Here is a 24,746-nt window from a genome sequence, read left to right as displayed (position 1 = left end):
GCAATGATTCTTCAACATCAACTTCGTCAGAAGGTCATGTTGTGCGGATGCCTGATGATTGTCTTCCAAAGCAACTACTCTATTCCGAACTTTAAAAATGGAAAGCGTAATGCTGGTGGTCAACAAAAGAGGTTTAAAGACTGTCTCAAGGCAAATCTTAAAAAAATGTAGCATAAACACTGACAACTGGGAAACACTGGCCTGCGAGCGCTCCAGTTGGAGAACAGCCTTTACCAAGGCTGTCTTTGAAGACACTTGATCTCAGGACGCAAGGGAGAATCGTGCTAAGAGGAAGGCACGCTTGGCAAATCCACACCGTGATCAACTCCCACCTGGAAACCTATGTCCCCACTGTGGAATGACGTGTGGATCCAGAACTGGCCTCCACATACATTTACGGACTCATTGTTAAAACCGTGTTTATGGAAGACAGTCTTACTCGGCTACAAGTGATGGCCAAAGAAGAAGAAGACACAGGCGGGCAATGGCTCTCCAGGATTTCAGCTAGCTGAAATTTCTCAGCCATAGCTGAAGATGCCAGAGATTGGATTTGGGACCTGCCACAGATGCTCTACCACTGAGCTAAGTCTCTTCCTTGAGATGCCCGAATTTCACATCTGCCAGGAACTAAATGAAAACCCTTAGGCAAGCTGCACATTCTCAAGACTCAAACTCACCCACCCCAATTGCAGCAGGTGGGATTATATTGCTGATTTCCCTACAGGGTGGGAGTAAAGTTTACCATTTGATAATGTATGCAAAGGGCTTTGAACAATTGAAGCAGCATAAATTTGGATGTGAGGTTTATATTTCTGCTCTGAACACTGTCCTTTGACATCTTGGTCCAGTCTGGCCAATGAAAACTGTGATGTTATCCTGACAGTACAGTCTGCAAGGGTCTCTGAAAGAACAACACAGAAAATGAACCAAACAGGCAAGTGACTGTACCTAAGAATGAACATAATTACTTACCTGGCTTCTGGCATGGGGGGGGGAGGCGTTTGTTGTTGTTTATTTTTGAATTTATTGTTATATTTAATTTCTGTCTTGTGACCTTATACAATAAGTACACCGCTGAAAAACCAATAGGACATTATTTTATAAAAACCATAAACTACACTTTTTTTTTTACAGGGCTCTGCTACTCAAACAATACTTTCGGTTACTCCTGAAACCCTATCGGTGGCCAATACAGATTCTAGAGGACTGGTATAATGGGCTCTTGATGGGCTGTCAATCATCAAGTGGCATTTCTCACTCTATATTCAGTGGTAGTTGTGCAAACAGGCTCCCAAAGGCTCCCAAAGAAAAAGCGTTGAGGTTTCACAGGTGAGAGACAGGAAGCAAAGTGGACTCACACATGAATTGTTAGCCTGGGCCAATTTTTTGTTTTGCCATCAATTTACCAGCTCAAGTCACAATCTTGTAGCTGCTGTTGCCATCTGTTTAAACTGGGAAGCAGAGCGACATCAGGGGCTTTGTGTGTGTGTGTGTGTGTGTGTGTGTTTTAAATGTAGAGAAATGAGGTAAAAGTTGTGAGATATTTTCACATTATTGTCAATCTTAATATAGCACAACTATGTGTCCCTGATAATCTCACGCATTTGAATGGTTGAGTAAGAGGGGCAATTAATCATCTTGGCTTCTTAACATGTCCGACACAAGCCTTTACCAAGGAGAGCTCCTTTTAGAGACCATTCAGTGGAATGCAAACAAAACTTCAAAGGCAGACGGCCTCCTGTAACTTAGCAGAAGAACAAAGTTTTGTCGAAGGCTAGATCTTCCCCACTGTGCTACAATGGAGGCACATCTGAAAGCAGCGTCTGTGGATGGACTTACAAAAAGTGGCGGAACGGCTCCTTGGAAATGAGATGTCAATGCACAACAGGCCTTAGATAACTCTTGACTATTGTGCTGAGGCAGCTTACTCCCAAAAACCCTGTTTTTTTTTAAAAAAGAAATCCTCCAACTAGGGCTTTCCCCCCCCTCCCAGCCGGAGCTCACCAGCACTCAGCTCTGGCACCTCTGGTGAGCTCCAGCTGGGGGGGGGGAAGCCATGCAACTCACAAGGTGATCTTGGGCCACTTGCTAAACGTTCACTTCAACAGGCTGAGATTCCCACCCTGTTCCCTGTATCCAAAGCAGCCCTGAAAACATAGAGGTTGCACCTTGAAGATCAGCAGTGTACTTTAAAATTATCTGATGCCACAGGAGATGCAGAGGTGGGCTTCTTCAGCATATTCTTTCTCAAGCCCCGTTGTCCGCCCCCTCCCTCAACTTTGGCCTAGAGCTAAGCAGCTCACTAAGGGAGCAGTACGGACAACAGGACGGAGTGGGAAGGAATGAACAAGGGGGAGGACCCACAGGCAACTCGTCTTCCAATACACCGGGTTGGGGGGAATTTAAAGGTACAGTGTTGCAGACTTGACAGACATGGTGGTTGTGGGGCGTGTAGAGATGGCCACCTCTCAGAAGTAGGTGTCAAACAGGGTGGGGTTTGGACCAATAAGCCCCTTAAGAGAAACAAAACAAAAACAACTCTCCCAACAAGTGCAGCTAGTTGAGGAAACCAGCTGTGTTTTCCTAGTTCATTATGCCGGAGTTTTAAACGTTCTTGCTCGGTTTGCCAACTGTTCTTTCTGAAGCGGGCCAGTTGCTTCCCAAGGTCCTTGAAGTGGTTTCCCCAGCTATTTGAACTCGGCTGATGACAATGCCTCATTATTGCCTGAGAAGCTGGTTTCTGTGCAAAAGATCCCGGCCTCCTCCTCCTCCCAGCACATGCAAAGTCACTGCAGAAACTAAAACCAGATTTCTGAAAAGAAATGAGAAAAATGGGGGGGGGGGAGTGAGTGGAGGAGGCCAAACAAAACAGGCCCTTTAAAGCTTGCAGTTCTCAAGTGTGAAGACGTGAGGAGAGGCTGTTCAAGAAGCATTGCTTTATCCTCTTCCCCACATTGTGATTCATTTGCTCCAATCCATCACTGATTTATCATGCTCATCTGCTGAGGGCCTTCAAAGACGACTGCGCATCTGCTGCAGCCATTCAGCCAGTGAGAAATAAAAGGGGAGGATGAACCAAGAAGAATGTGTCGCCAGTTCCATTAATGCCAGTTAATCTACGTGGAAAAAGGGTGGGGGGTCAGAGCGAGAGAGAAGCTTGGCTAATAAGCACCAGAAGAAAGCAGCGACTCTCTGTTGGAATAAGTGGGGTTTGAAGGACTCTCGTGAGGGAGCACATTCGGGAAGAAGCAAAGGGCAGCTTATTCAAGCAGCTGCTCTCAAATGCCACCTCAGGGCCACAGCTGTGCATTTATTTCAACAATTTATATGCCACTGTAGGCTCTCAGCGGTGTACAATAAAGATAAAATTAACACTAATCAGGAAAAATAAAGCTTACATCAAAGCCCGCCGAAGTGGAACATGAAGAAGTCTTCAACAGTGCCTTATGTATGTAACAAGCGTTTAGAGAAGTGGCGCCTGCAGAATTTCTACCTTGATATTTACCACATGTTGCTGTGATGAGGAAACATAGGGCATTTTGTAAAGGCACCAGGAAGGATTACTATAGGGGATGGGAACACTGAGTGCTCACCAGGCCCAACTCTGTGTAGCAAGCATTGGGGGAAGATGTACCTGTAGAATTTTAGCCTGGATATTTTATATCCCACCCCAGCCCCCACAATGCCTCTCACCTTGTTTTGTGTCATTTGTGTGCCTATACATAGCCATTTTCTAACTAGAAGCCCTAGGAAGCTTCTACCACCTGGATTGCTTATTTTAATGGCGGGGTGCAATTCAGCCAACTTACTCTTATTCACCCAGGGTCATAACTATAGCCAATCAATCAATCAATCAATCAATCAATAACTCAATAACTCTCTCACAGACACCTCCTTTCCTCTGTCTTTTTCTGTTCCTCTCCTCTGCCATGTCACTCCCTCTCATTCCAGCCAGCGTTCCACTCAATCCTTCCACTTATCCTTCTCTCACGACAGGTTTCTACTGAGCATGTGCGTGCAACACTTTTAGGAAATCCCCTTGACTAACATTGCCCACAAAAACACCTTTAAAAAAAACCTAGGCACATGTTACACAACTTGTGGGTCATAGCGCACATGCTAGATGTTCCCCTTGACCTAACACAACCACCTGCTTCTCAAAAATCACAGGGCAATTTGAGAAATCTCCTCCCCGCCCAAACCACCTCAGCCAAAATCTGTGGGAGGAAAATGAGTGCTCTCTTTCAAATGGCTGAAGTATCTCATAAAAAATACCAATCCTTTCCACTCCAAATGTGGCATGGGCCGCTCTCAGACATATCTCCTACACGGCCAAGTTTCAAATCAGTCATTAGAATCCATTTCTAACTGCAATGTGTAGAACCTATTCCCTGATTTCTTATTAAAATGGCCAACTTACCCTTAACATAGGACCGCAACCGTGGCCCTGTAGTCTAGTTTAATAGAACAAGGAAGGTTCCGGAATCACCCCAGCTGTCAGCCCTGAGATCCCCCACCTTTGCTGCCACTTCCTCCTGACAAGTGCATCCCTTCCACCACCAGGATGGCACTGGGTCTACCCACCCCTGTGTGCTACTGCTGCAAACCAGTATGACTTTGCCCCAGTTTATTATCTATTTCTTCCCATAAGACTTCACATTTTCCAGGACTTGCTGCTCCTCTTTCTAATAATCTGAATGCTTTCCTCCCTAAGTGCGTCGAGATTTATTGTATGCTTATAACACGCCACCCCCACCCCGTTTTATATTTTTCTAAATGTACAACAAACACGGGGGAGTAAGCCAGGTTATCAGTGCTTTCCATTTTCTTTCTCCTAAATCTGGATGTGCTGCTTAAGTCCACGAATTGTTGTTAAATCTGTTGTGTTTGTTCTCTCCCCTCTCTCTTTCTTTTTTCTTTAACTAGGAGTTAGGACATCAAAGGATGCACATGACTTCTGACTGGGCGTCTTAAGTTTATGATTTTGTTGGCTTTTGATACCCCAGAGTGCTTTGCACTTTTTGCCTGCGTGCTGTTACCCTTATGTCTGGCAAAGCTCGCCTCTCCACATCCTTGCATGGGAGGCAGATGGGGACTGCAACGGTCGCTGCAAAAAGATCTGTGAGAGTTTCGAAGGCGGAATCATCTGATGGGAGTTGAAAGGTGTAAAGGACAGGATGCAGTTGCTTCCCAACACAGATCTGAAACAAATCCTAGAACTGGACCAGCCTGTTCAGTTGGCTGGAACCGCTAGGATAATATTTTGGCCCTAGATCAAGAGCAAAAAGATATTAATGGGTGTTAAATGTTCCCGGGCTAGAGATGCCTACCCAGAATGCTCCCAGTGAGCTTCATGGTTTGAGCCCTGGCCTCTCAGGTACTAGTCCAACACTTTAACCACTACACCACACTTTCATGTTGGAGCTATTTCAGTAACACAAGATTTTGCTACAACCACGGTGATTTCATGCCACTGTGAGAGTGCATCATCTCCAGGAAGAACATTATGGCATCCATTGGTCAGAGAAGGAGCTACAGGGAGTTGCTTCTTCCCTGCCTGCAAGAAAAGAATCCTCTGCTCCAATCACCACTTGTTCTAGAACGGCAGAACCAAAGGGGAACATATACACTGAACTCTGAAGCCAGCCAGGGCACCAAGGATCACTACCAGTAAGAGGCTGCACTCATTGCCTTCCAGGAAGAACATCATGGCAAGGGAAAGACCAACCTGGCTCTATTCATTGGCCAGTGAAAGAGCAGCTGCTCCAGTGTTTGCTTCCCTCTTCCCTCCTCATTCCCCTTCCCTTCTGAATAGTGTGTATTAGATTGTGAGCACACAGGCAGGACCTGTCTTTTAACACATGTACTGTACTTGGAAAATGTTAGGTGCTTTATGAGAGGAGAAGGAGAGGAGGAGGAGGAGGAGGAGGAGGAGGAGGAGGAGGAGGAGGAGGAGGAGGAGGAGGAGGAGGAGGAGGAGTTATTCTAGAAAAGAGGTGCCGGAACTCACCATGAACACCTCCCTTGTTTTCTTATAATGGCAATGGTGCCCACCTGAGAGGTGCCAGAACTGAGTTCCAATGAGTTCTGGCTGCAAAAAAATCCCTGATAATGATGATGATGATTGTTGTTTAGTCATTTAGTCGTGTCCGACTCTTCGTGACCCCATGGACCAGAGCACGCCAGGCACTCCTGTCTTCCACTGCCTCCTGCAGTTTGGTCAGACTCATGTTGGTAGCTTCGATAACACTGTCCAACCATCTCGTCCTCTGTTGTCCCCTTCTCCTAGTGCCCTCCATCTTTCCCAACATCAGGGTCTTTCCCAGGGAGTCTTCTCTTCTCCTGAGGTGGCCAAAGTATTGGAGCCTCAGCTTCAGGATCTGTCCTTCCAGTGAGCACTCAAGGCTGATTTCCTTCAGAATGGAGAGGTTTGATCTTCTTGCAGTCCATGGGATTCTCAAGAGTCTCCTCCAGCACCATAGGGGCTGATGATGATAGGGGCACCCCAAACAAGTAGCCTTCTGTCTGTTTTCTCTGAGTGCTAAATAACAAATATATCTTTGCAGTCTTCATAGAACAAGCAAATGAAGGACTTCCTGTTTTGAGTAATTATTTGTGTTCACACTTGACTTCTAATTTTCAAGTACGATTCATGTAAATCAGGGCGGGGTGTGTGTACTACAATAGTCTATGGCCTAATGTGAAGTCTGGGGTGATACAACAAAGACTGGTAAAATTGTATTCTAAAAAGCAGATGAAAATTCAGTAATGTAATAACAGGATCCAATCTAATATACCAGGGAACTCCTGGGCAAAAAGATGCATCTCTTCAAGGCATCTGAAGCAACTGATGTCTGATACCTCATGTACAGCAAAGGGATGGGCATTCCATAGTGTAAGGACAACGGCAGAAAATGCCTGCCATGAGTTATCTGCCCCATCTACTGGATGTGAACGACATCTGAAAACAAAAAAATCGAATGACTTCAGATACTAAAATAAGGCTCTGTTCAGATGAAGCTCAGTTCTTGCAAAACGAACCTGCAGTTGGATCCCCTTGCTTGGAACCATCTCCTAACTTTTAAACACTGAAAACTTGAATAAATGGAGCCTGCATAATACAATCTTTGTTTGAAATTTAGTTGTAAGCTGACGGTGAGCTGAGACTTTTAATAACAAACACCAAGTGTTTTGACATTTTTACCTTTTCCAAGTATTTATGTAAATATTTTGTTTAAGGACTGCAGCATACGGCTAACATAGAACAGTCCACTTTTGAAAAATATCGTACTTTTTTCTTTTTCTTTGGGAGATATTGTTTAATGAAAAGGTTAATTGTGTTTTACAAGGTCGTATGGCTGAAATGGATAAATAAAAGACCTGCCTGCTAGATTCTGTTTTGGAATGAGGTGAGGCAGAAAATTCCATGCCCCTGCCAAACGCTGTCTCTTGCAGGAATGAATTTACTAGCGATTCTGCCTTCCTTTCTAGGGTGCCAAAACCAAGAACATTTCAATATTTTTTATTTCAAAAAGTTACCAGAAATAGTTTTGCCTTAGTGGCTTATAGAGAGACCTTTTCACAACAAATGACTTTGACCAGAAGATACGCTTCTCTAGAAAGGCACTGATGGAGTTGAAGAGATGCTGAAGGGTACCAAGACCATGCCACGTTGGTGTGTCCCAATTCTTCCAATATTCATATTTATTAGATGTCCCTCAGATCTAGTATTATGGAAAACAAGATTGGATGAAATATAAGCACACACACAAAGAGAGAGAGAGAGAAATAAAGCTTTTTATATAATTCAGTTGGTGCTCTGTTTGGTCTTCTTTCCATAGATCAGACAAACTGGAAGTTAACTTATAAATAGCTGATTTTCATCATTTAGAATAAGGGAAAGGCTAACCTAATAGCTAGAGGGACGCGGGTGGCACTGTGGGTAAACCACAGAGCCCAGGGCTTGCCGATCAGCAGGCTGGCAGTTCGAATCCCTGCAACGGGGTGAGCTCCCGTTGTTTCGTCCCTGCTCCTGCCTACCTAGCAGTTCGAAAGCACATCAAAGTGCAAGTAGATAAATAGGTACCGCTCCAGCGGGAAGGTAAACAGCGTTTCCGTGCACTGCTCTGGTTTGCCAGAAGCGGCTTAGTCATGCTGGCCACATGACCTGGAAGCTGTACGCTGGCTCTCTTGGCCAGTAAAGCGAGATGAGCGCCGCAACCCCAGAGTCGGTCACGACTGGACCTAATGGTCAGGGGTCCCTTTACCTTTTAATTAATAAATTAAGGAACTACAGATCTGGCACAAATAACACAGAGAACTCCCTACAGTAGCAAGGGAATGAACAACAGATATTAGGTTTTTCTGTTCTAATGTTCTTAAAACGTAGGTGTTGTCAGAGCAAGGCTTTGGGGCAGAAGTCCGGGGCCCCACACAGCAGAAGGAACAGAAGGGGCCCCAGCATTGTAGGGTTAGCTTTCAACAAGTTGAAGTATGTGAAATAAAAAAACCCACCAACATCTAAAGAGCTTCTATCAATCCCCGCCCCCACCTCCGCCATAGGACCATTAAATCTAGGGTCTAAAAATAAGACCTAACTGCCCCATTCCCCTAAAGAAAATCAAATTATCTTAAAAAGACATTAAAAGGTTTAAGAGGAAAACTCAGTTCTCAAAATCAAACCGAAGACCAAGTGTGGGAAGAGAATTTGCACTGAATGGAGTCTACAGATGGCGGGCAGTGGGGGTAGGCTGGAGAGAAAAATGTGAATCTAAGCTTTTACATACCATATTCTTCCTGGCTTTCCTCCTGCTACAGCGGACCATAACCTTAACCCTAACCCTCACCAGCTCACATTTTGCCAAAAGAATAGGCCAATTGTCTTGACTTCCCTTCTGCGTGTCTTTGATTTTTGTTCACCAGAGTAGAAAAAATAGGAGCACACATTTCATTTACAGGCTCAGGACCCAGTTACTTGAGACAACTGCCATATCTTTTACATAGCCAGCAGGTCACTGCATTCTGCAGCAGAGTTTCTCCTTAAAGCACCCCAAATATCAGAAGCTTGTGCCACACAAACACAGCAACTTTCAGTGCAGCTGCCCCTGTTCAGTGGAACAGCATCCCCGTTGAGATACAACAGACACAGAATATGCAAACGTTCCAAAAATTATTGACGGCATCGTTGCTTTAGCAAGTGTTTCAAGCCAGATTTTGTTTTTGTTTTTTAAAAAACCCTGCCTTCAGTAGTTGTATTTGTACTGCTCTAAAAAGCACTATTTTTAGCTGGATTATAGCCATGTTTGTGAATCCTCTTGAGGCACATAGAAAAAGTGGCTCACAAATTAATAAATAATGGCAAGACATAATTTGCTTACAATTAAATATTGCATTTCTTTAAAAAAAAAAAACCAGCAACAACCCCCGAATTACTAAAACAGTAGTAAAATTACAACAATGCAGAGAACTAAATGGCAATTGTAAAATTAAACAGTTTTTAAAAGAAGGAGAGAACAGTTTTTAAGAGAAGGAAACTGCTCACAAGTAGGCTAACAGCAATGCTTCTCAATACCAGTTGCTGGAAACCACAGGAGGAGAGATTCCTGCTTGCGAGTTTCCCACAGGCATCCCACAGCTGTTAGGCAGGGGTCAGCAATGTGCGGCCCATGGGCCGGATCCGGCCCACAAAGACCATTTTACCAGCCCACGAGCCACCCCTGAACCAAGCCGCTATATGATAATTGATGGACCCAATAGGTATCTAAAGCCATTTACACTTGTTGCCCTGCAACCAGTCCATGCAGAATGTAGGCACCCTATATCTAGAAATGAGCAAATCAGTGCTATTTTAGGGAGCAGGCTAGTGTTGTCGTTTAGTCGTGTCCGACTCTTTGTGACCCCATGGACCAGAGCACACCAGGCACTCCTGTCTTCCACTGCCTGAGTGGAAGTTGCATGAGTTGGTCAAACTCATGTTGGTAGTTTCAAGAACACTGTCCAACCATCTCATCCTCTGTCGTTCCCTTCTCCCTTCTCCTCTGTCGTTCCCTTCAGTCTTTCCCAACATCAGGGTCTTTTCCAGGGAGTCTTCTCTTCTCATGAGGTGGCCAAAGTATTGGAGCCTCAGCTTCAAGATCTGTCCTTCCAGTGAGCACTTAGGGCTGATTTCCTTAAGAATGGATAGGTTTGATCTTCTTGCAGTCCATGGGAGCTTCTTGCAGTCCATGGGCTACAGCTAGTTGCTGTATGTAGGTTTTATTTTATTTCTTTTTTATCTTATATTTTGAAAATGTACATCCAGTTTTTTCCCCTTTAATTTTTTGCCCCCCCCCCAAGAGAGTGGGGCCCTAAGCTATAGCTTGTTTAGCTTATACTTAAATCTGGGACTAAATCTGGGACTGCCTCTAGAAAAATAGGTGCCGGTACTCACATGAAGTTGTTACAGTATGTGTCACACTTTTTAACAACAAGAAGAAGAATAGAGGTCTCGGTACTGCGTACCCTTGAGTACCCCGGGGGGGGGGACTACTGCTTTAGCTCTAGTCTGCCATTCCATGTGGCATTGTTGCTTATGCCTGGAAATGTGGACCTAGAAAGTTAGATCCAGCGCCGATCGGCGGGGTTTCGTCTCGTCTCCGAGACGGCCCGTCCCTGCTAGGAGTGGGGAGGGCAGCGAGAGCGACGCTGCGCCCCTTAGAACCTCGGGAAGGGCGTCCCGGGGGCAAATTTGCTCGGCACAGCCCCAATCCGGACTCCCCAACCCTTCGGCTAGCTCTAATAAGAGCTCCGGAGCGAGGAGGGTAGAAGTCGCGGGGGGCCATTTTGAGCGGCAACGTTATTCTAGCAGGGAGAAGCTTCAAGCCGAAGGCGGAGAGCGCTGGATTCTTCCGAAAATAAAACGATTGGAAACAAGACTGTAAGTAACCTCACGATTTGGATTATAAAACAATTTGGATCTGGGAGAGAGGGGAGAAAAGAGGAAGCCACCCCCCCCCCACGGCAACAAAAGAGACAGTAAATAGAAACCCGAAGCCGTAAACAGAAGATTTGCAATTCAAAAGGATCCCTCAAAGGCATCAAAGAGAATCTCCCCTTTGATGCAGGGTGAAAGGGGAGAGAGACTGTGGTTGTGAGTGCCCTGCAGCAAGAGGTAAAGACTAAGAAAAACCTTTCTTTTCCTCGGGAGCCGGCAGCCCAGACAACCCAGTGAGTTGATCAGGATTTATAAGTCAATTTTTATTTCACTTTGTATTTCTGGACTTTGTGGAATTTCTTTTTTGGTTTAAATGTTTGTGAAATGTGAGTTCGAACTTTATTGTTAATAAGACTTGAAGAATGCAGCCAGTTTGTTAAAATGGAGTCGAGAAAATAAACTGTGATCATATTCCACCCCACGTGACAAGTTTTGACCTTGGCAGGATTGAACTATGTCAACAAAAAAGTGTTCCCCTGAGTTCCAGCGGTCTGTTTTGACCTTAATGTGGGAAACAAGAATAGAACTATGTCAAGAGGAGACACGACGGCAAGAGTTACAGCAACAATTTCAGATGGTGATGGCAGAATATGATTTTTTAGAAGATGAAGCTTTTGACACTGAAAAAGATGAATGTGAGAATGACAATGATGGTGACTGTGATTTGGAAGGAAAAGATGAAGATGAGGACTGTGATGATTCAACACAAAATGAAGCACACCACGAAAAAAATGATGACTTTACTCTACAAAAAGTTGGATGGAGTGCCCTGCCTTTGAGGGGGGCACGATTGGTATTATTGGAACTCCAGAACGCCCACAGGGAAGAAGGAAAAAATATGCAGAGAAGAGAAGAAATTCAGGGGTCCTGTATGGTGGCCTGGATGGCAAAAGACTGTAAACAGGGGGTGGGGTGAAGGGAAAGTGATGTTGTGATTATAAGGATGGATTAACAGGTTTATAACTGGTCTGCTGATTATGGAATTTGCTGGATTGGGGGGGTGGAGCCGGTAATCGGGGATGTAAGGTTAAATTGAGAATAGTTATAGTTTTAAAAGTGAATGGATTTTGGAAAAATGTGAAAATATGGAGGCTTATAGAGGGAGTAAAAATTAGGCACGGGAAGATAAAATGGGAGTTTGATTTTTCAGTGATTTGAATATTAGATGAAAATGTTAACAATTGATTTATAAGTTGTATAAGATACAAAGGTGTATTTTTATAAAGTAAGAAACTGTTGCAGATGATAAAAAAGGGATGAAAACCGGGGAAGGGGGGGGAGGGGAAGCCCACAAAATATGGTTTTACAATTATGAATGTAAGAAAATTTTTTCTGTTTTGTATTGTTTTTTTCTCTTTTTTTGCCCTTTCTTTTTTCTCTTTTTTCCTATTTCTATTTTTCTCTTTTTTTGGTATGACAATAGATGGTTGGATGGATGGCCTCCTGCGTACTGCCCTGGTTTGCTGGAGCTCCCTGGTGGCAGGGGGGGGGGCTTTGGGGTCAGGGGAGGGGGAGGAGGACAGAAATCCAAGCATAAAATGGACCATCTCTGACTGTTCACATACATGGGATACTTCTGTGGCAGGGGAGGACCCATGTGGGTGGGTAGGAAGGAGGTGGAAAAGGTGTTTATGTATGTACCGTTTTTTTTTTTTGTAAAATTAATAAAAAGTATGTTTAAAAAAAAATATAGAAAGTTAGATCCTCTTTCACAGCCTTCTTAATTTCAAGGTGCCCATACTTTCAAGGTGAAATTGAAAGTTTGAGAAATTCAGTATCTGCTTTCAACAACAGCAACAAAATTGAATGGGAATCCTTGCCATGACCACAGGTTTTTCAAACACTTCCCCCCCCCATTAGACCACTTGGAAACACTAATTATAAATACTGAAGTGGTTCTAATATAAGCCTCTTATTCAAACAATTATTTTTGCTCTGCTTTTTTTTAAAAGAAAAATAAATAATGGAAGACAGGATGCCAATCTGCTAAGTTTAAAGGAGTGTGTTAAAAGTGCAGCAATTTTGCAATAATGGATAAAGGCTTGTAGCTGAATTTACAAAGGCGGGTCATCCACATGAAATAATTAAGATTCTGGGATATTTTCTCTCTTGGGAGGTGTGTGTGTGGGGGGGGAATAACTCCTGAAACTAACTGGTATCATTACAATTAATTGTGAAAGCTTTTTGATAGGCAGAGTTCAAAGACATGTAATGATTAAAGTGTGTGTGTGATGGGGAGGAGTAATCCTTCTGAGTGATAAGACCTCACAAATATTTTAAAATGGAGAGAGGTTGTTTAAGGATTCTTTTTATTATTATTTTATTTATGATTTTCAATTTTATACATTTCAATAATTTTACAATCTTTACAAACATTTTCAAAACTTGACTTCCTTCCCCATCTGTCTGCGGTTTCTTAAATTTATTTTTAATATTTTCTGCATATCCAAATTAACTTAATTTACTCATTTATTCATCTACTTTAAATATACACTCCTATAAAACTGCAGGTTATTACAATAATCCTGCCAATGTTCTTATCTGTTTACAGTTTATTTGTAAATATTCAATAAACCATTTCCATTCTTTTATAAAAAGTTTGCTATCTTGATTTCTTCTTTTTCCAGTAAGTTTCACCATTTCTGCGTATTCCATAAGTTTTTGTATCTGTTCTTTTTTTGCTGGGACGTCTTCTTCTTTCCATTTTTGGGCAAGAAACATTCTTGCAAGTAACATTCTTGCCTCTATAGTTGCATACATGAATAAATTTGTATACAGTTTGGGAAGTTCTGAACTACAGAACTGTGTAAGGATTCTTTTAATCATATTTGCTTCCATAAAGTAATAGCTGTTGATAGCCCTTCTCTTCCATGAATTTGTCTAATCCTCTTTTACACAAATTTGGTGGCCATCACTGCCTCCTAAGCAACCGAGTTCCATAGTATCACTATGTGCTGCATGAAGAAGTATTTTGTTTTATCTGTCCTGGATCTCCCAATGTTCCGCTTTAAATATCTATACAGTGTTACCTCAGGTTTTACAAACACTTTGGGTTACAAACACTTCGGGTTACAGACTCCGCTAACCCGGAAGTAGTACCTCAGGTTAAGAACTTTACCTCAGGATGAGAACAGAAATCGCGCGGCAGCAGCGGGAGGCCCCATTAGCTAAAGTGGTACCTCAGCTTAAGAACAGTTCCAGGTTAAGAATGGACTTCTGGAACGAATTAAGTTCATAACCAGAGGTACCACTGTATATGTTTTAAATCTATAGATGCTCCTAAGGCTGCTCGAAAAAACAAAACACCCCACTACAGTAGCATTTAAAGCACATACAAAAATTTAAAGCAACGATAAAAACAAAGAAGCTGCAATTATTCAGCTAAAAGGCTGCAAACAAGAGCCTTTGTTGGAGGTGTTGGAGGTGCATTTATTTATAAAGGAGGGCAATTCAAAAGATTTATGAAGGCCCATAATAATGAACATCAAAGTGGATAATAAGGAAACAGGTATACATATGAGTAAAAGAAAAAAAGGCGCAATATGAGATTGGCTGGAAGCAATAAAGGGTGGGTAGAGGGTTGGGTGGTGGGGTTGAAGAGATGGAAATTTTTCTTTTTTAATTAAGTAAAGATTATTCATTAGTTATTGTAAATAGGAAAAAAAGAGTTGTTTTGTGTGCTGGTAGCATTTTTTTATTAGTTGCGGCAGAAGTAAAACATCGTTAGAGGCTCTTCGTTCTATCACTGTGACTGCCATGAAAGATTCCTCACTGGCAAAAAAAAACCCCCAAAACAGCCCTGGGCTCAACTCCAGGCCCAGCTGGTCACTTGCAAGGGTCCTGAGAAGGTCAGATGCTCTACACAGCTGTGTGATTTCGTAGAAAGCAATGGTGAGTGTCAACATTCTGAGAGTGGCTCCTTTGCCAAAATGAACTCATTTCTGGCGGAGGACAATATTCCATCTTACATAAAACGTGGGTTGCTACGCAAGCTGCCAGAAGGCAAGGGAAGGTGACGTGAACTCCAGAACCTCACCTTGGACCTGAGTAATGGAGCAAGCCAAGTTCTTTTCAATACCTGGCAAGATGAGAGAAGTGCTTAGGTCATTCGAGAATATTGGAGGGTGGTTCGGAAAGCACCTGCGAAAACCCAGAAAGATTATTTGATTGTCAGCAGCATACGCTGATGATAAAGAACATCGGTTGCTTGAGGAGATAAGGATCCTGACAACGGCGTTCCCCCATGGCGTGCTTCATATGTTAATTGATGGAGGGGTATGGAAGGGAAGCACAGGAACATTCACAGGTGGAAATGCAAGCCAAACTATAATATGAACTATTTGTCCAAACTGCATCTGCATTGCGGTTGGAAGGAAACTGTTCCTTGAAAGCAGTACCATAAAGAAAACTCTCAACCTAACCAGCCACATTCAGCCCATCACAAAGCCATCTTCCTCAACTCAAGGCAACCTGCCCGTCAACTGACATAGCCAGTGACATCAGCTGATGGAAGGTACCATCTCCTTTAAGCAATAGAACTAAGGAGCCTGTACAAAGCATCCAATCATAGAATCATAGAGTTGGGATTTTCAGCTACGCAATGGTACTTCTCTCCCCTCCCCCTCTTCTTGAGGTTCTCCCAACCTTCTGGGGCAGATTTGAGGAGGGCATGGGGTGCACATGGAGGAAAATTCTCCTGTGTGAGTGAAATTCCTTCAGATGATGGAATGAGTTGGTTGGATACTGCCCAAGAAGGATAGCAGGGACAGGGAACATGCAGCCCTCCAGATGTCTTTGCACTAAAATTACTTTCATCCCTTACCGTTGGCCATTCTCGTCCAATAACATCTGGAGGGCCACAGGTTCCCCATCCCTGGAGTATAGTTTGTAAGCTTTTAGATAATGCACACATCTGTCTGGCAGGCATCGTCTTAGAAAATGAATTTGTGTGCGAGAGAGGAGAGTATGGTTATTTTAAGAAGGTGCTTGCTCTCTCCAGTTCTTAAAAAGTACTTGTATTTCTACAAACACACACAAATGATTAGGACACTTTTTTCAGTCAATCAGTCAGTTAGTCAATTATACATTGCAGCCTGAGTATTTAGATTGTGAAGTTCAAACAATGTAGTTGCCAGTTATAATATACCACTTTTGTTTTACATCTAGCAATAGAGTTTTGTATATATATGTAGAAAAGCCGCTGTGTGTGAATTATTGGTTCCTTAGGGGAAAGTTATTTTCTCTCCCCTCTGTATTTAGGAGCACGGCACTGAATGAAGAACATGAAATGTGGAAGAGAAATATATAATATGATGAATACCTATAATAATGTACTTAGGGTGGAATTCAACATAGCACTAAGTGGGGCATGTGCGGGGGGTGGGGTGGGAGGATAAGTCCCAGTCACAAAATGAGACTTTCTCCCTCTCATTGTGTCTCCTCCGCATGCCCCTAAATCTGTTCTGGGTTTTTCCCCAACCTCCACAGTAAATTTAGGGGATGTGGGAGGGAGCATCTGGGGAGAGGAAAGGGGAGAAAGTCCTGTTGCATGAGGGGACCCCATTCTGTGCACACAACAGCTTATCTGAATCCAACCCATAAGAAAAATAAATGACCCCATGGCATGTGATATTTTTAGTTGAGGGCACTTCATCTGCTGTGTAAAAAGCAGATTTTCTTATTTTTCACAATTAATTTTGCCCCAGATTCTGATTATTCTATCAAGCCCCAATCCACATACAACCTGTACGTTGGCTGATTCCTCATCTGTCAATGATTGACAGATGAATATGCAAACGAAGCTCACTGCAAAGCACTGGGCGAGATCCAACAATGTTGTCCTCAGAGTAGACCCATGGAAATGAAGGAACAAGTTGCTTAAGTCTATCAACTTCATTGGGTTCCACTCTGAGTATGACTTATACATCAGTTAGAATCCACTGAGAGAAATTGTGTGATAGGGAAGCCCTGCCTGTAGAGTTTAATCTGTTATGACTCAAAGAAAGCCAGCATGTGATGACGGTGTTAAAAAGATAAGCATGTATGTGCAAATGTGACCATAGTTAACGTCCCGTTGTTTTTGCTTTGGGGAGAGTTTGGGCACCTTTTGTGAAGGAGGGAGGGTAGCAGGAACTCTAAAATAGATTCTGAGCTAGTGGCTTAGATTGCCATATAAATAATGAAGAGATTTGACGGTCTAAGCATTTCCAGATGTTACAGCAGGTAATGGCTTTGAAACCCATGTTAAATAAGTGCTGGGTTTTTGACCTGCTGGAAAATGTACTCTGGTGTGACACAAATGACACTGCTTTCAAAAATTATCCTATATTATCCTAGTGGCAGCTTGATTAGCTTCCTGCCTGGATGGTGAGTACATCCCAGTTATTGTCTGTGATTTATGCCTGGAGTCACTGGGTGTAATCATTCATACTTTGCAGTAGGTTTGCACAGTGGGGAGAAAAAAAGAATTCTGTGCATCTTTAAAAAGGTTGGTTGGCTTGTTCTCAGAGTACCCTTGTCTGCCATGAAGAAAAGCGAAAAGTTGTGAGTGGGTAGTCTGGTGTTCAGAGGCTCTTCCACCAGCACAAAATAATTCATGATGTGATGAATCGTCTGAAAATCAGCTCTGGAAACTCAACTCTCCCATCTCACTTCTGCAATCCTTGGCCCGAGAAAGAGTTTCAAACTCTTCAGCAGTTGCATTCTTATCTCCAGCATGTGAGACCATCCCATATGACATATGTGTGCTATTTGCGGCGACTGCTTGTCCAAACGGGGTGGTTTGAAGTAAAAAGGCCAACAGAGCTGTCTTTTGTAACACTGTGAGCAGCATGTTAAAATTAGTCACCCAAACTGCAGTACATCTGTGCTGTCAGGTTTCCAAAAGCACTATCAGTACTGCAGATGAAAGCAACCCCAACACCACCCAAAATGTTCTATTCCCCAGATGGGAAAAGCTGCAAAAGGTAAGCCTTTGGTTTTGGTGCTGAATAAACTGCAGTCTTTCCTTCTCCCTCCCAATGCCTTTTCTTCTCCTTCTTCTCCTTTGGTGGACAATAAGTTCTCGCTTAGTTTTGAATCTCACACCAGTTATGTGGAGCACTTCTGTTCTCTTAAAATTCACAAGCAAATCACCGACACACTATCCAGAGCAGCAGAAGAGATCTTCCTGTGATATGATATCATAAACATTTCCTTGTGTGATATCCAAGGCCCAGAATGGACAATAATCCCTGCAAATGTCTCTTATTGTGATGGGTAGTAATATAATACCTCTTTATCCTGTTCAATAGGCATGTCTGTCTCAGTAGATATCCATGCATAGATGAAAACATTTGAACAGGATGGTTGTGTGTGTAAAATTCAACATGCGTAGGATTGGAAATCAGAACAGAATGTGCCTATGCAGTTTACTTTATGGGCCTACATAAGCAGGATCCAATAATGATGATGATGATGATAGTAGTAGTAGTACCGGTAGTAGTAGTAATATATTATTTATTATTTATACCCCACCCATCGGGCTGGGTTTCCCCAGCCACTCTGGGAGGCTCCCAACAGAACACCAATAACAATAATAAAAAAGCAAAAACATCAAACATTAAAAACTTCCCTTCTAGAAGTCGGATAGTTGCTTATTTTCTTGACATCTGACGGGAGGGTGTTCCACAGGGCAGGTGGCACCCCTGAGAGCCCTCTGCCCGGCTCTCTGTAACCTCACTTCTCGCAGTGAGGGAACCGCCAGAAGGCCCTCGGAGCTGGACTTCAGTGTCCGGGCTGAACGATACGAGTGGAGATGCTCCTTCAGGTATACTGGGCTTAGGCCACTTAGGACTTTAAATCATCCATCCTAGTCAAACAATAAACCCATTTCCAGATTCTGGTCGTGGGCTAGGTGACCTGGCAGAGGATATGTAGGAAGACAGCAAGGCCCAGAGGATGGGAGAAAAGGTAGGTGGCCCTCAGTCAAATCCCAACACCCACACCCACACTTCACTTCAATCCAAATTATGCCACCTTAGTCTTCAAAAAAGCAGCAGCTAAAAGCTAAGAGGCCATCACAACAGACAAAGAGGCCAGGACCCCTCGGGTTTCTTTGTCGTTTGAGCACTGTCTCTAGAAGCAGTTGTTTACTGCCTGTCTTAAAAATGAATGACTGTGGTCCTGGACATTATACTCCCTTGTGTGCCACAGAAACTGCTGTTCTTTAACCATACTATCCAAACGAGAGAAGGAGTATGAAAGGGATAAGTGGTAGCCAAGTGGATTAATAGAGCCAATGTGGTATAGTGGCTAGAGTGTCAGGATAGGATCCTGGGAGACAAGTGTTCAAATCCCCGCTAAGCCATGAAGCTCAGTGGGTATGACCTTCGGTCTCTCAGCCTAACCTCCCTCACAGGGTGGTTGTGGAGAACCATGTGCGCCACCTCAAACACCTATGCAATAAATAATAAACAAAACAAGCAATAAATAGCATTTTTGAGCTGTGAGCCGAAATATGTTCTTTGTATCATAGCTCAATCGCACACTCACATGGGCTCTACAAACAAAAAACCGGGTCTATTAATCACTTTGATCCTCGGACTGTTCTGTAGCTGAAAACATGGCAGAAATGTCACAGTCGGGTGGGAAACGCTTCAGCTCAAAATCACTACCTAGACATGTATCCCACTTGGGGAGTGTGTGTCCTAGTGCACTCTAGCCTTCAGAAAATACCAGTGAGAGACATAGCCATGAGCTGGGAATCACAACTGCAGAGAGTGCTACCTGCTCAGATCTTGCTTGTTGGCTTCCCTTGGGCTTCCCCGGTTGACCAATATAAGGACATAATGCTGGAGTAGATGGACTCTTCTTGTGTGACTGATATTTTCAAAGGCAAACACAGACATTCTAAAGTCCTTGTTTCTACACAGGAATACAGCCAGAATACTTCCTTTCCTTCACTCCAAAGTGTCCTCTTATCCTCCTAGCAAATCACTGTAAGGCCTGGGGAAATTATTCAGAATTTTTTTTTTCTGGAATCCTAGCTATGATGAAGGAATTGACTCGCCAGAATCACGACAGGAGGAAGCCTTGGGTTTATAGAGATCCGCCAGCTAACTGACCTCATGGGGTAAACAGATAGCAACTGTAAAAAGCAGTTGAAAATAATAATAATAATAATAATAATAATAATAATAATTTATACCCCGCCCATCTGGCCGGGTCTCCCCAGCCACTCCGGGCGGCTTCCAACAAAAGAATAAAACACAACAATCTATTAAACATTAAAAGCCTCCCTGAACAGGGCTGCCTTCAGATGTCTTCTAAAAGTCTGGTAGTTGTTTTCCTCTTCGACATCTGTTGGGAGGGCGTTCCACAGGGCAGGCGCCACCACCGAGAAGGCCCTCTGCCTAGTTCCCTGCAACTTGGATTCTTGCAACGAGGGAACCGCCAGAAGGAAAAGAATATGTATGCTGACAAGATAGGCCAAACTGCATTGACCAAAAACATAGAGAGAAGACAAACCCTCCACTCCAAGTAAATCCTTCTCCTCACCACTTTTAGGAACCAATTGCTGTGTGTCATAAAAGCAGAGCACTTGAAAACCACCTGCATATTGTAGATGTGTCACTCACTATAAACACAGCAAGGGATTTGTATTTATTGCATGTAAAGAAGGATGGAGACTGGAAATTAAGTTAATATGCCCTGTATAGCTCTGTTTGGATGGCATCTGTGCTAGGAGCTGCCCTGTCCACCACTCAGAGCACCACTTGGGAGGGTTGTCTGATGGAAGGTCCTACATTCCTCAAGATAGTAAGAAATGAACAGTGAACCTTTGTGCTCAGGGACATCCCCCTGTCTGCTCACCCATGCAGTCCAGCCATAGCCCTTGTGGAGCAAAGGTCCCTGAATACCACGCTTTCTTTTGGGAATTTGGACCTAAATGTGAAAACTCTCTACCACACAATAAAAATGGCATTCCTTTGCCCTTTAGCACATCAGTCTTCCCTCGTGAATAGAGCCCCGAGTTCTTTGGCTTTTTCCATATGGAACAATTGATCCCTTCAGTTAATTTGCCAAGAGTAATCAGTTATTTCTGCTGGCTATAAATTTTAAACACCGCCAACTTCAACCCCCCACCCCACCCCGCTTTAAAAAGAAAAAAAGAAGGAGGAAGGGAAGAAAGCAAAGCAATAAAAGTGGGACAGCAATAAAGCACGCAGCTGTCAGAGCGGGGACGGCTGGTGTAGTTTAGCACCGCAGGGGGAGAAAAAGAAAGAAAGGAGCAGAACAAGCTCCGAAGCCATTTTCACCTGTCGGTTTCCCAGGCCCTGGGGTTCAGCTCTGAGAAGAAGAAACTTCTCAGTTGATTCTTCCGCTGCCGTGAGGGTCATTGACTGTAGCCTGTCCATTTTTGTCCTGAGAAACCTTTGGGCTGTTAATGCAGCAGGATATACAGTACACTGAAGGAAGGCCAGCAAATCAATGGAGTGAACCACACACACACACACACCTAGTTCCGGCAAAATACAAGTTTCTTATCTCCTTGGTAGCAGCAAGTCAGCAGAAGAGTATTAGGCTGGTCCTTTGTCCTTCTTTGTAGAGGACAGTCATAAGAACATACGAACATAAGAAGAGTTTGTTGGATAAGGCCAATGACCTGCCCAGTCCAATGTCCTTTTCTCACAGTGACTGAACAGTTGTTGTTGTTGTTGTTGTTGTTGTTGTTGTTGTTGTTGTTGTTGTTGTTGTTGTAATTTATATACTGCCCTATACCCAGGGGTCTCTAGGTGGTTCACAGAAGAGATCAACCTTAAAAACCACTATATATATAATCAAAATGAAAACAACCACCCAATAACACCCCCCAGTGCTGCTCTTTCAATCCAGATCGAGGCATCCCTCCGTGGCTACTTTATGAACAAGGAGGGGAGATCCGGTCAGGATTCCTTGCATCCCATCCTCCCTGGCTATGCTATTATGAGCTTTTTCAATGGAAGGAATTGTTTGTTTAGGTTTACACCCCAGCTTTGGGGGCCAGTTTTGGAATTTGCTCGAACATACATTGACCCTTATTTATTTATTTTAAACGGTAAATGGAACGGAACGTATGAACACGTCCGTAACTTGATGCGCATATCCGGATGGCGAATTCATACATTTTGCTAGTGAGAAACCCACAGGCAGGGTTTGAGCACAAGAGACTTCTCCCCCACCTGTGCTTTCCAGCAACTGGCATTCAGGCAGAGCACAATCATCATGGCTAGTAGCCATGGACAGCCTTTCTTTGCAGCCCTCTGTTTGAAGGAGTTCTGGTCCATATCCAGTTTAAAGGTAATGAACAATAAGAGGGGCCCTTGCAGTAGCACACCCACAGATGGGCAACTGGCTGAGCAGGCCCCAGGGCACGCAGAAGGTTCGATTCCGGAGATCCCCAGGTAGGGAATGCACCTTGCCTGAAACCCTGGACAGCTGCTGCCAGTCTGTGCAGACAGTACTGAGCCAGGTGGACAAATGGTCTGATGCAGTATAAGGGAGCTTGTTATGTTCCGCACATATAGTAGCGGCTTGCAGGGTAGTGCCACATTGTTCCCATGGTTTCTCAACACTGAATGTTGCTGTCCCTTGCTGAGAGGGAGAGGGGTTGCGGTGCAGGGAGCTCAGTGTGTGTGTATGTGTGTGTATGTGAGTGAGTTAGCACATGCAAATTTTATGAAAATCGGTGTTCTCTGTGGTGGACTTGTAAAGAAGTACAGTGGTACCTCGGTTTACAAACACAATTGGTTCCGGACGTCTGTACTTAACCTGAAGCGAACTTTCCCATTGAAAGTAATGGAAAGTGGATTAATCCATTCCAGACGGTCCGTGGAGTACTTAAACTGAAGCGTACTTAACCTGAAGCGAACTTTCCCATTGAAAGTAATGGAAAGTGGATTAATCGCTTCCAGACGGGTCCACAGAGTACTCAACCTGAAGCGTACTTAACCCAAGGTATGAGTGTAATTGGTTCCGGAATTCCGTACTTAACCTGAAGCGTACTTAACCTGAAGCGAACTTTCCCATTGAAAGTAATGGACAGTGGATTAATCTGTTCCAGACAGGTCCGCGAAGTACTTAAACTGAAAATACTCAAACCGAGGTGTACTTAAACCGAGGTATGACTGTAAAGGCTTTCTGGGAAATGGTATATAATGAGTTAAAGAAAATGTTTAAAAATACTTTTGTTAAAAAAAAACCCAGAAGCCTTTTTATTGGGTATAGTGGGTGAAGAAGATAAAAGGGAAGATAAAAGACTCTTTATGTATGCAACAACCGCGGGAAGAATTATTTTAGCCCAAAAATGGAAACAGCAAGAAGTACCAACGAAAGAAGAGTGGCAGATAAAGATGGTGGACTTTGCAGAAGTGGCGAAGCTGACAGGAAAAATCCGAAACCAACACGATCAAGTATTCCAAAAGGATTGGAGTAAATTTATACGATATCTGAAAGATTATTGTAAGCAATTAACATCACTAGCTGGGTTGTCTGATCACTTGTACTGTAATGTGAAATTTTCAATCTTTCTATATTTATTTCAATTTTGAGCCATCCTGTAATGAGTTTAATTAGAATTGGGAAACGTATAAATTGCAATGGTATAAAGGTTAATTTCGAAAGTCATGAGGCGGGAGGGAAGGAAGTTTATAGGCTCCAAACAGCCACGGTGGTACAGTGGATAATGATGATGTGAATGTGCATAACATTAAATGGAAAACCAATAAAAATTATGTAAGAAAAGAAGAAAGAAAAAAGAAAATCGGTGTTCTCTTTACTCCTCTTTCCTGCGGATATATATCTTCTGTTTTGGCAATGGGAATGCATCCACCCTAGCTTCTTCTGGGAGCCAGGGTTCAGACTATTTGAGAACATTTCAGTGTCTCAACTATTTGAGTCTCACACTGGGGTGGGGAGGGGTGGAGAGCCACCCTTTTGTTTTCTGTCGCCAGGGTTGGCGAGAGTGGGAGAAAGAGTATGAGGGAAAGTGGGAGAAAGTGCAGCGGTTGAAAAATGGGGTGAAATGTCTGTGGGTCCGCCCCCCCCCGGATAAAAGCAGCACGATGGGTCTTTTCACAGCCATAGTCCAAACATGGATTCCTCAAGTCTCAGCACCGCCCGTCTGGAGTCAGTAGCACAAGGAGGCAACATAAAGCAAACATTGAATGTTAGATTTCAATTGAACAGCAAACAACGGGCCCTTTTCTCTTTAACAAACATTTCAGGAGACTAAAATAAAGTATGAACTGGGATGTCATGGTTACCCTGCTGCTGTTTACCTTTGCACATTTTTTTCTTCTGTATGAAACTCTCCCACTTTGCTGTTATATCTAATGACATTAAAAAAAACACCTTAAAATTTATATAGGCCTCCTGCACTTTGGAACTCCTTGCCTATTGAGACCAAGCAGGCATCTTTCGACACCTGCTAGAAACATTCCTGATTAGATAAACCTGCTTAGAAAGTTGACATAATTTTAATCCGTTTCAGTATTTTAACTTCTGTATGTTTTAAAGTATGGTTGCATATTTTTCTTGATTTTGTTGTTTTATCTTTTTGTAAACCTCATTGGTGTGTGTGTTTGGGTGTGTTTACAATCAAGCGGTGTATAAATTTTATGAAATAAATAAATAAATTATAGCAGCGATTTCTAAATTTGCATCTATGCATACACATGAAAATATTTCACGCAAACCTTCTGCATTCTCTTGGGTTCTTTTTGGGGTGTGCAGGATGAATTCCCTCTCTCCTCTC

At 43.3% G+C, this 24,746-nt stretch overlaps 1 long non-coding RNA gene across 2 annotated transcripts; it reads right to left on the bottom strand.

The window, feature by feature from the left end:
- Positions 1-1,985: 1,985 nt before the first annotated feature.
- LOC148686977 (uncharacterized) lies at positions 1,986-21,464 on the bottom strand. Of its 2 annotated transcripts, none has more exons than XR_015948286.1 (2): positions 21,271-21,464; positions 1,986-2,812 (listed from the first exon to the last, which is right to left on the bottom strand). It is a non-coding gene; the product is annotated as an uncharacterized LOC148686977 (long non-coding RNA). The 2 variants fall into 2 exon arrangements; XR_015948287.1 differs by lacking the exon at positions 1,986-2,812 and adding an exon at positions 7,679-7,724.
- Positions 21,465-24,746: the final 3,282 nt, after the last annotated feature.

The sequence above is a fragment of the Zootoca vivipara genome, chromosome 2 (genome assembly GCF_965207765.1).
Source record: "Zootoca vivipara chromosome 2, rZooViv2.hap1.1, whole genome shotgun sequence".
In the NCBI taxonomy this organism is placed as follows: Eukaryota; Metazoa; Chordata; class Lepidosauria; order Squamata; family Lacertidae; genus Zootoca; species Zootoca vivipara.
This window is presented reverse-complemented; position numbering and strand designations above follow the sequence as displayed.